Genomic DNA, 6,793 nt, shown 5'->3' on the forward strand with positions numbered 1-6,793 from the left:
TACTCTTACACCTTCATGTGCTCATGGGTCACGTTCCCAAAGCTGTCTCATCCCTGAAGACACAGCAGTGCAGCTGGAGGAGGTTGTGGTGGGTTGATAAGATCCACAAGCACCTAAGCCAGGTCAGCATCTGGGTCCCATGCTGTCAGTTGGGATTTTATGTGCCTATTTGCACTTCCCAGCCCCTAAATACACCTGAAGTATCCAACTTGTGCTTGATAGGGGCTAGTGCAAGCAGTACGGGATGCAGTGTTCACGTGCCCCCTGTGGGAGCCCTGGCTGCTTGCCTCCTCTTTTTGGGGAGAAGATGAAGAGGCAGCAGGTGGGATGTGCTGCCCCAGTGCCTGGGCCACTCCCCAAACCCATCAATCCCCAGGCCAGCCCCGGCCAGCGTGGAAAAACCAAAGTTCCCACCACACCGGTCAGGAGGAGCCCATCAAGAGGGAAACGATCCAAAATGAGGCGAACTTGAACACGGCTTCCACAAGGCGTGAAAATTATCTTGTTTCATGCTTAGAATAACCCCATTACTGCAATATCCTGAATGAATTATGCCAAACTCGCCCTGCGCACACACACACACAAAAAAATTCCCTTTGGGCTACTTAACAACAGCGAGAAATTTCAGAAACGGAAGCTCCTGAAAAGAGGGAATTTGAATAAAAGTGTCCTTTGGAACGTAACTACAAAGTGGGTATCATACAGCTTTGATATTTTTAATGGCACTTCTCCTCCTCATTGTGAAATACAGTTCTTTTGTACCTGGAGACTCCTGAAAAGCTTAATCTTGCACGCTTTGTGCTAAGGTATGCATTAGGAAACTCCTCAAATTAAGACCTCTTTGAGGAGCTGATCACTGCAGCGGCTGGGAAGGCCAGAAGAAAAAAAAAGCAGCTCTGAGAATGAAAATGATTTTCTCCTGGTGAGAGAGGAGTATTTATTGTAAATACGGGTGGCGGTGTCTTACACTGTGCTATGAGCAGCAGCGCTCCTGTCTTGATTTGTAGTGTCTGAGCACAGAGCTGGTTAATTTGCCACCCCTCGAGGCTGTTGAAGCACCGTTGGGTCAGAGGGAAGAGGAGGCTGTGTGCTCTTCCCTGGGCTGGGGTCCGAGCCCCAACGCCTGCTCTCTTGGGAGGGATCCAAGTGAAGAGTTTGTGCATGGCTTCTTGGACACTGTAAGGAGCCATCCAATTCGTGGCTAATTTTTTGGAAGCACAGAGGAGTTCCAATTTTAGCCAGGATAGACCCAACAAGGACAAGAGCTGGGTTGAAGAGCAATTTTCCTGCCTAAATCTGGTCCGTGCATCGTCTGTATAGAGACAGTCTCAACCTAAGAGCACTCAGCATCCTCTTTGCGTATGGTTAAACACATCAAGTCCTTGCTTTTTCCTCAGTCTCAGAGTTTTCTTCACGTGTGACAAAGCCACGAATGCTCTTTTAAGATCAGACTCATCCCAAAGACTGGGAGCACCACCTGGACATGGCTCCATGTCAGCACAGCTCCTGCTGGAGAATCCCTACCAACTGTGATGGAAAAAAACTTTGAGCAGCTCTTGCACATCATTAGCCACAGAAGAGACACAAATCCAGGCTAAACCTGGCTTTATTTTTGCCACTGCTAACAGAAACACATATTGTTTTGTCATGTTTGGCAGTTTCTCCCCAAAAGCTGAAGCGACGGGTGGCCATCTGCTTGTGGCAAATGGGCAGAGAAGGATGGGGAAGAAAAGGCAAGGGCGGGACGAAAGATCACACAGCGCTCAGGAAAAGGGGCAATGGACTGGTGAACAAAAAAAAAACAAACCAACCAAATAGTAAAATAAACTTACAGAAACATTGAGGAGTTCCAGTAAAAGAGGAAAGAGAAACAATCCAGAAGCTGCCCGTGGCGCTGGGGACGGTATATTTAGTTAAGCCACTGGTACTTTCCTCCGTTGGGAAAAGTGACAATTGCAGGGCTTAGGTCTTAATCCAACAAGGGAATTTCGACGTGGGCTTATTTTTAAAGACGTGAGTAATCCTCATGGTTTCAGCTCGGAAAGGTAGGCTCCAGTGTGTATCAAGCCTACTGCCGGGACAGACATCACCGTTAGGGGAAAAAAAAGACATTTTGAACCTATTTTGCTTGAGCCGCATGTTTTATTTGTGCTAACAACGTACTAACAACGTGGGTGCTAAAAACATGAAGAGCTGAAGGTCTCTGCAATTGTGCCTATATCCAGTGCTACTTGAGACGGCACCAAACCAAAAAGCCCCTCTGACACATCCATTGGCATTTCCTCCTTGATACAGGACCCGTCAGGAGCAGGGCAAATTCTGAACAGAGAGCCTGGCCAGACGTTTCACGGCAGGAATTTCATTCACTGGACCTTAGGCTGGGGTTCCTTCTGCACCCATCCTTTCAAAATAGCAACAAACCCCAAAGTTTTGAAGCTTAAGCTTTGCTTTGGACACCAGGACATCAGTGACCAGGACGTCAGTGGTGCTTGGATACCTTTGAAGCTCAGCTCAGGATGGGGTTGTTCCCAAGGGGAGATGATCCTGCACCCTCTCTTTGGCAATTTTTCACTGCTTCAGACACTTTGAACTGCCCTGATGTGGCAGAGACCACCACATGCTGCTCCCCACGTGCTCTCCAAGGAGAGCCCCAAATCTGGGAGAACTCACTGCGTTCCTTTGAGAAGAAGCATACCCCATGTGCCAGCCTGGCAGCTTTGCCTTTAGCAGGTCCAGTTTTGGACAAGTTGATGCAGACAAGATGCTCATCAGCACGTTCCTCTGCTTCTTCCTGATGGATTGATGTAAGCCAATCCTAAAAGAATAAGGGATTGGAGCAAAAATAGAGAAATAAAGCAGCGTCAAGATGCTCAAAAATACCTCAGTTTTGCAAATGAAAAAAAGAAAAATGACTGGAATCTCATTTGGTTTAGTAAAAAAGGCCTCCCTGTGCATTATATGGCCTTAGACATGGGTTCTTTGCAAGAAGAGCCCCAGCACAGCTTGCTGCACCTGGGGGCTCACAGACGAAACAAGGGGGCCATCCCCAGTAGCTTGCGGCGGGGACAAGGACGGAAAACACTGTCTCAAAATCCCCTCTGGCACCTCTCCGACCTCTGCCTTTTGCCCCCTGCGAGGGCGACGGGACCTGGAAGGCCCTTTGCAACGCCTGCACGAGGCCAGCAGCATCCTCGGGATTTTTACCCCCCCTTCTCAGAGCTCGGGGCTGGCGAGCGGAGCGAGAGCGGGGAGGGCCGGCATGACGCACCCCATCGGCATTAGAAGACTTCAGCGGCTATTTATAGGCCCCCGCCGACCGCAGAAAGCTCTCGGCCTCGCTTTTTCCTCCCTCCCTCCCTCCCTCCCTCTCCCTCCTTGGCTTCGGCTCAGCGTGCGGGGGGAGCGAAGGAAAGGCTGGAAAGCAGCCGCTGTGCCCGAGTGTGACATTCCCGAGCACGGCGAGGACTGCGGCCCCTCCGCTACTGCAAGCGCCCGGCAGATCCAGTCCGAACTAATTAATTTCAGCACACTGGCTTTCTGGCCTGGTGCTCTTTCCTACAGCTTTTTTTTTTTTTTTTCTTTGAGCTTGGATTTCTTTCTCTCTCTCTTTTTTTTTTTATTATTTTTTTCTTTTTTTTATTTTTTTCCCCCCATCTTTGCGCAGTTTCGCTTCCCAGCTCCTGGCACGGGCGCGCCTATTCCTCGGCACGGCTGGATAAACACCACGCAGCACAGAGAAGGGGACCTTGCTATCGGGCAGGGCCAATTTTTCCTTAATTCCTGCCAAGCCCTCCTCATCACATCCCCTTCAATACCCAGCCCGAGCTACGTCCCTCATTTTAGCCGTCCTTTACACCTTTGGATACCCTCACAACCGCAGGGGCAGCCTCCGGCGGCTGTGCTCCTCGTGATCCATCGCTCTTTCTGCACACACATCCCCAGCTCCATGAGATCCACGAGGGCTGAGCTGAGCCACGGATGGGAAGAGTCCAGCACTGCCCCTGCACCCATCCTGCACGCCCTTTCGGCATGGGTAGCCCCGACAATTTGTCTTCCATCCATGTCTTGCGCTCTCCCTCTTGGCACGCAGGCGGCATTTGGAGGCAGGAATAAAAAATTCGGCACACCTGTATCTGGGCAGCGAGGCAAAAAGAAGGAGTCCTGTCCGTGACAGAGCTGATGGAGAAGCAAAGCCATTTATAATCACTCCAGCGAAGTGAAAAATCGAGGTCACTGGAGGTGCACATCCACTCTCTCCCTCTCTCTCTCTTTTTTTTTTTTTTTAACAAAACAATGCCGATTTTCACAATATTTATTGCCAGCGTCATTTCTAGCAGGAGCACTCCTGTATGAATGCAGGCCCTCGGGTTTACAATGGAGGTAAGGCAAGGCTAAGCGGGTGAATTAAATCCGTAGCGAGATGCTCTCTTCTGCTTTCTTGTCGAATTAACCATTGCCCTGCCCGTGAGGCCGTGCTCCTTGCAGCTCTAATTGAGGGGCTAGCGTTTTTTGGGGTGCAGAGAGATAAGTCTTATCTTTAAGTAAATCATTTCACCACCCTGTTTTTGTGCCTGCCTTATCGATCCAGGCTGTAGCCTCTGGGGTTGTCGCCCACTGCCAGAGTACGTACGCTCCCCGTGGGCTGCGGGGCTTCCAGCTCTGTCGGCAAACACGCAGATATTGAAAAAGGAAACAGCTATTTCAAGAGCTGTGTCTGAATTTAGGGATGTTGCTTAATTTCTGGCCTCCGAATGAGGGAATACTACTTCCTCGACAAGCTCATTCCTCTGAAAACAGGGTTATGGAAAGAAATTGGTTCGTCTCGACCTGGAGATGTCCCAGCCCTGCCCCGAGAACTGTGCGTTCACCCCTGAAATTTGGGATAAACTGGTAAAATTCTGGGATGCTTCCAGAAGGCTGTTTTCAAAGCAGATCAGAACCAACCACCTGCACAGGAGAAGTTAGTTTTATTCCTCAGTTTTCGGTTCCTTAGTTTTGGAGGCACTTTCACAAACTCTAAAAGCAAATTATCCCTCCACCAGCACAGATCCAGCCTTGACCTTTCCGTAGCGTAATTAAAATTTTGGAGTGCTTTGCCAGATTGCCATATGTCTAAAATTGTTCCTTTCATTTCTACCCTGCTTTCTGCCAACTCCAGCGCTTAAGGAATTGGTGGTTGCAGCTCACAATAAATGCCTGCTCGTTTTCATGCATTAAAATCCTGCTTTGGAGCGACCTGCAGCTCGAGCTGAACCAACATCGCATAGGATACGATTTGCTCTCGAATTTAGCGTGCTTGTCCACATGCAGCTTACACTCTCCCTGAATTTCTGTGCACGAAATTTTCTCACCAGGTATTTCCCGAAACTCCAACTTGTCCTCACAGACCACACGAAAGCACCTATCTAACGTTTGGCATCCGATGGAGGAGGTGAGCTGAGATCCTTGTTTTTTATCGCATTTATGCCGCTGTCCCAGCTTTGCTGCTCCACTCCTAAGCAAGGAAAAAACAAATAAACAAACACCAGCATGTGGCCTCTGCCCCAGACGTGCTGCAGTTGGATGTCAGCTGAAAGCATTAGATCAGAAACATTTGCAAACCAGGCAATGACGCTGTTGGAGAGGTGCTTTTACTCACGAAGACAGCTGAATTTTCAGATCACTCAAGACGCTGGCGTTTGGCAGTGCTGGGCAGGGCGTCAGGCGTAGGTGCAGCTTCCAAACACACGTGTATATGGTGTTGTTTAGGGATAAAAACTTCCAGGTTCTTTTCCTCTGGGTAAAGGAGGGTCTGCTTCTTGCAAAGAGAGCTCTGGCACTCCTCTCTTGGTCATTTCCTAAACGCATTGCTCAGGAACGTGATGCTGAGTGTGAGTATCAGCCTGTTCATGTGCCAGCGGTAATGACGTTGAGCTCAAACCTCAGCCTTTCAAAACGCACGATTACACTGCACGTCCTGCAACAAAACTGATGATTTTCATCCAACTGTTCAGAAAGAGACACCTCTCTCAAGAAAAGCAAGTACTTTCCACTGCTATACCTTTGTTCCCAGCCCTACCTGCCACCTACATCAGAGAAAACAGGAGAAAAAAAAGAGTATTTGAAATGCAAAGCGAGATGTTTAAGGCGGCAGTTGCCACTGTCTCGGTGCACAGTATTGTTATTTCATCGCTGAATTCAGATGGTCGCCAAGAATCCGCAATCTTGTTGCAGCTGGACAGTGTTTATAGACATATGGCAGAGGATGGTTTTCAAAGGAATTTAAATATCGCAGGGAGCGGTTTTATATTCCAGGGCCCCAGGTTTGCTTTGTGATAGCGGTTTACTTTCACTGCTGCTCAAGAAAGGAGCTCTCTGTTCAGAGGGAAATGAAGAAGGTGTGAAGTGAACAAATAAAATGCTAAATTTTCCATCCCTGGCATAGCAGAGGAATAGGAAACAGCATGGCAGCAAAAAAAAAAAAAAAAAGACGAGACCGGAGAGACAGGAGAGATACATGACCTGAACAAATCAAGTCATATAATGCTGTTTGACATCCCCTGAGTCAATGAACATAAATTAACACCCGGTGAGATGAGTGTGTTTTCGAGATAAAATGTTGCCTTCCACGAATACCCTCTAAAATGGGCTGAAAAATTCTTTCCATAAACATTTCTAGCCGCTAATCTAATAGACTGGAATGTTTTCAAAAAGCAAACACAGCTGAAGGAAATTCGCTGCTTTTATTCATTTGTGAGGGAATATTTGCAGGTTTTTGAAGGTATTCCCTGAGGTCAAGAGTAAGTAAACAAAC

General features: G+C 48.3%; 1 long non-coding RNA gene across 1 annotated transcript; it reads right to left on the reverse strand.

The window, feature by feature from the left end:
• Positions 1 to 2,039: 2,039 nt before the first annotated feature.
• Positions 2,040 to 5,901, reverse strand: LOC311435264. Its single transcript, XR_014692010.1, has 2 exons — positions 3,857 to 5,901; positions 2,040 to 2,815 (listed from the first exon to the last, which is right to left on the reverse strand). It is a non-coding gene; the product is annotated as an uncharacterized lncRNA (long non-coding RNA).
• Positions 5,902 to 6,793: the final 892 nt, after the last annotated feature.

The sequence above is a fragment of the Aythya ferina genome (genome assembly GCF_964211825.1).
Source record: "Aythya ferina genome assembly, chromosome: 3".
Taxonomy (NCBI): domain Eukaryota; kingdom Metazoa; phylum Chordata; class Aves; order Anseriformes; family Anatidae; genus Aythya; species Aythya ferina.